This window comes from Myotis nattereri (assembly GCF_964212035.1).
Source record: "Myotis nattereri genome assembly, chromosome: 1".
Lineage (NCBI taxonomy): Eukaryota > Metazoa > Chordata > Mammalia > Chiroptera > Vespertilionidae > Myotis > Myotis nattereri.
Genome location: NC_138075.1, coordinates 89,690,706 through 89,696,151, shown reverse-complemented (window position 1 = coordinate 89,696,151; position 5,446 = coordinate 89,690,706).

Here is a 5,446-nt window from a genome sequence, read left to right as displayed (position 1 = left end):
TGCAGCAGCCATTGACAGTTGACGGTGGAATGGGGGAGTTGGTGGTGCCTTTTGCGAATCCCACCAACAGTAACAAAACCATGATGGTTTGGGAGCTGAGCCCAGGGTGGAGGGAGGGATGGAGACACGGCTTCCGGGCGACGGGGCCGGAATGTCAGAGAAGGGGGTAATGGTTTTTCCTCATGGACCTCAGCGGGTCAAATCCTTTTCAAGACCTTCTCCCAAGTGGAGGGGTCCCAAATGGGAGCCTTGATTAACCACAGATTGGACTGTAATAGATACTCCCAATGAGTTTGGAGTTCCTTTTCAGAGACCTTAACTCGCCTGCTCTGCAGTAAGGCGTGGAGCGCGCGCTTGTGGCGCTCTCGCCGAAGGGGGAAAGTTTCCCATTTTACTGTAGAGGGTCGCTCACCTGTCCAGCCATTCCAGGGGCCCCACGTTCGGGTGCCAGATGAAGCAGGGGATCCCTCGGGGGTGAGGACGACAGGGCCCCAACACGCTAGGGCGTCTGCATGCACGACCCCGGGGACCAGGTTCATTGACGCAGATCCGTTTAATTGAGGAACTACAGGGGTATATATAGCATGAGGGGACCAATCAAAGGGAGACACGTTGCTATAGGCGACCAATCAGAGGGAGACACGTTGCTATAGGCGACCAATCAGAGGGAGACACATTGCTATAGGCGACCAATGGCTGAAAGGCTGGGGTACTATGCATGTGGCTCTAGGAGTTAGTTCAGGCGGGCGTTGCTACTTCCTGGTGTGCCGAGGAAGCAAGTCATGGTGGAGTGTGCTCACACCATTGCAACAGCCACAGTGCTGAGACATACTTCCTGAGCTCTACTACACACCAGGAGGCAGATGCTCAATGTAGGAGCTGCCCCCCTGGTGGTCAGGTCGCTCTCACATGGGGGGAGCTCTGCTCAGCCACAAGCCAGGCTGATGGCTGCCAGTACAGCGGTGGTGGTGGGAGCCTCTCCTGCCTCCTCAGCAGCGCTAAGGATGTCCGACTGCAGTTTAGGCCTGCTCCCCGCTGGCAAGTGGACATCCCCCAAGGGCTCCTGGGCTGCTAGAGGGATGTCTGATTGCCATCTTTGGCCCAATCCACCGGGGTGTGGGCCTAAGCCAGCAGGTGGTCATCCCCTGAGGGGTCCCAGACTGTGAGAGGGCACAGGCCGGGCTGAGGGACTCCCCCTGCCCCCCAAGTGCACAAATTTTTGTGCACCGGGCCTCTAGTATTAATATCCTATCTAATAATAGACAAACATGGTAATTAACCGTACTTCCGACATGCTTCCCATTGGCTAATCAGGGCAATATGAAAATTAACTGCCAACCAAGATGGCGGCCGGCAGCCAGGCAGCTGAAGTGAACAGGAGGCTTGCTTGCTCCAGTGATGGAGGAAGCCAAGGTTCCCCACCTGCCGCTGCCGGCCTCTGAGCTTGCACTCTAAGAAACAATGTTGCAATTATAGAAGGTAAATAAACCCCAGAAACCTGCTTTCAGCCGTCAGAGCTGGAGTGAGCAGGACCTCAACAGTGTTTCAATTATAGAAGCTAAACAAAGCCCAGATACCTGCTTTCATCAGCCGAAGTCTCAGAGCTGGAGCCAAGCCTCAGAGCTAAAGCCGGCTCTCAGCTCCAGTGACAGCCATAGAAGGTAAATAAATCCCAGAATTAAAAAAAAGAAAAAGAAAAAAAGGAGAGGTTGGGAGCTTCAGTCACCCACCAGCCTGAAAACAGCCCTCAGCCCCTCACCCAGACTGGCCAGGCACCTCAGTGGGGACCCCCACCCTGAAGCAACAAGATGGCGGCTAATTTGCATACTGAAGGCGGGCGGCAGCGGGCAAGGCTATCCACGGTCTGGGACTCGGATCTGTGACCCTGCCAGGCAGGGGCAGCGTGGGAGGCTGTCCGCTGTCCTGGGACCTGGATCCGTGACCTGGCGGGCAGGGGGCAGTTCTTGAGGCTGTCCATGGTCCAGACCCAGATCCGTGACCTGGCGGGCGGGTGCACCGCGGGAGGCTGTCCACTGTCCCAGGACCCGGATCCATGACCTGGCGGGCGGGGGGCAGCGCTTGAGGCTGTCCGTGGTCCTGGGACCCACATCCGTGACCCTTCCCGGCGGGGCGGCAGCTCGCACAGGGTCGGATCAGCCGGGGTTGGGCAGGGCAGGATGCCTGGCTCCGCCCAGCCCCAGTCACTCTGGGCAGGTAAGCAGCGCAGAGAGCCTCTGGACAGGGGAGGCAGGCCGGTGGAGGGCAGCCTGTACTCCCCACATGGCGGTGGTGACAGCTGTGAGTGCGCCAAGAGGAGCCTGCAGGCTGAGCTGAAGTAGCGCCTGCAGGCCATCAGCTCCCAGGAGTGGCTGCGCAAGATCCGCCTCCTGGCCCTGAAGGTGCAGGATCGCAGGGACAGCCACCGTGGCGGGCCAGACTGACATCCTCCTGGCCGCACCACGGGGGTTTGCGGATCAGCAAAGCCAGAGGCCTCCGGTGTGCACATCCCCCCCTGGCGTGCGAACATCCCCCAGCACACTGTCACCCTCCCGCGCCTGCAACAGTTGCAAACCAAGGCATGCACAAGTTCCCCCCCACCCCCCACCCCCCCCCCCCGCGCCTCTCCACCGCACTTCCATCAACCCAGCATGCCTAACACCCCCACAGGATGTGCACACATCCCCTCTGATGCGTTCACGTCCTTTGGAGAGTGTCTGGGTGTTCTGGGTGCTGAGGGTGGGCGCCTGTGAGATGACAGTGAGAGGGCGGAGTGGTGATGCCCTGTTCCCACGGAGGCCAGTGCAGCTACGAGATCACCTCTGGGGGGTTATTGCAGGTGCTGAGCTGGGAGCAGATGCAGACAGACACACCTGGTGGCACGGGCGGCCCTCTCTGAGGTGCCTTTGGTCAGCGTTCAAGATCAAGAACCCAGAGGCGGAGAGGAATTCCGTCCTCTCAGTGAAACTGTGGGATAGTCGGGGCGACTGTAGAGGAGGAATGTGCTCTTTGGGTGCCAGCACCCATGAGCGAAGGCTGCCCTGACTCAGCCTCACTTGCTTGGGGCCTAGCACACTCCTGCCGGGCAGCAGGTGACAGGACGTGCTTTTCTGAATTAATGAGAGAAAACGTTGATTCTCCTGCTGCCCACGAAGGTGGAAAGTGAAGTGGGGAGACATGTGGGGAGTGAGCGAGGTTCCCTGTCTGGGGGTTCCAAATCTGCTGTTGGTTTCTTTCACCGCTGACTAGAGATATACAGGGTGTCCCCCCCAAAATGTATACACACTTTGAATACCTACTAATTTCAATGGTTTTAAGTAATAAAAAAAAACCAAATTGGAGCTGTTATCTGTTAAAAGTGTGGGCACAAACAGGTAGTTGGACATTCCCTGAGGGGTCTCAGATTGGAGAGGGTGAAGGCCAGACTGAGGGGCCCCTTTTCCCCCACTACCCCAGTGCACGAATTTCGTGCACCGGGCTACTAGTAAGTTATATGTCAACTATATCTCAGTTTATTTTTTTATTTTTTTTTAATATATTTTATTGATTTTTTACAGAGAGGAAAGGAGAGGAATAGAGAGTTAGAAACATTGATCAGCTGCCTCCTGCACACCCCCCACTGGGGATGTGCCCACAACCAAGGTACATGCCCTTGACCGGAATCGAACCTGGGACCCTTCAGTCCGCAGGCCGACGCTCTATCCACTGAGCCAAACCAGTTAGGGCTATGTATCAATTTAAAAAAGAAAGAAAGAAATATAAAAACAGAAAGTTTATCTATATGCTGTACACAAACACTCAAAAACAAAAGAACATTTTTTTTTGAGTCAGAACTTTCCTTTGAGAAGTATCTTGGAGGTTTATCATCATTTTAGGGTCTGAAAGGCTAGCAAGGGAAAAATCCACATCTAATTTGAAAAAATAAACACTGAATCAACAATATTATAATTTTTTTGAAAAATAATTTTTTTTAATCCTCACCCAAAAATATGTTCACTGACTTTAGAGAAGGGAGAACAAAGAGAGAGAAAGAAACATGGGCCGCCTCCCATACCATCCCGACCAGGGATAGAGCCCACAACCCAGGTATGTGCCCTGACCAGTAATCTAAGCCACAATCTCTTGGTGTATGGGACAATGCTCCAACCAACTAAGCCACATCAGCCAGGGCAACAATATTATAATTTTATATCTGGAAGAAAATATCCTATTGTTCACATATTGCAAACAAAGAAAGTAAAGCTTAAGAAAATTATTTTGCCTTGAGGTGGCACAGAAGATATAGTGCTTCCCAACAAGGGGCATGCCACGTGTAAGAATCATATCAGAATCTGGGGGCAGGCTACAGGAGAGATGGCATGTGACAGTTACCTTTAACAAAGGAGCTTGAGATGGACAGCGAGCAGAGAAATAGTGCTTTAAAATAAAGTAAACCTGCCCTAGCCAATTTGGCTCAGTGGATATAGCGTAGGCCTGTGGAGCAAAGGGTCCCGGGTTCCATTCATATCAAGGACATGTACCTTGGTTGCAGGCTCCTCCATGGCCCAGGGCCCTGGTCAGGGCCCATGCAGAAAGCAACCAATTGATGTGTTTCTCTCACATCAATGTTTCTCTCAATCTTTCCCTCTCTCTAAAAATCAATGGAAAAATAACCTCACAGGAGGATTAACTAAGATAAGATAAGATAAGATAAGATGCGATAAGATGATAAGATAAGATAAAATAAGCCTGGCCGAACTATCAGAGGAAGGAGATCACTTATCAAAAAGGGAGACTTAAAAAGGAAATGATTGGCTTGCATCTCCACCACCCCGTCCCCTCTCATGCAAATGGATTTCCTTTGGCAGTTTGTTTTGAAGATGAGGACTAATGATTAATCAGAAGGGTAGATTATTTATCTTTCTTTCCCCAGAGGTAAATTGGAACCTGATCCTCCATCTTCCCAGGCTTCCTATTGCAATAATGAAATTCCATTACATTGAAAATTATGTAACTCCCTATGGGGTTAGTTGTAATCAGACTTGACCTATATGGACACAGTACTGATGAGAATGAAAGGATCAGGAAATTAAAAGGAAGAAAAGGACAACATTTAGATTGGCTTTGTTGGCTTTACTTTGCTTTAATTCAGTTATACAATGTCTATTAAAAACTTGCTTTATTTCTGATGAGAAAAAAATAATGCAAAATAATAGCAATAAATAGTCAAACATAATTCAGCGGTCTCTGTACAATTATCAGGGCTTGTTCTTCCTCCCTCCACCTCCATCCCAGCCCCCACCCCCACCTCCCACCCCCCACCACCAACACCATTGATCAATTCTCATTATTAGCTCTTAGAAAAGCAGACAATCCCTGCAACAAACCTGGCTTCAAATCAGAGAGTCAATATTCTACTGTAGCAATCTGCCAAAAAACACACAATTCAGGCACATTTAAAGTGTGTCTC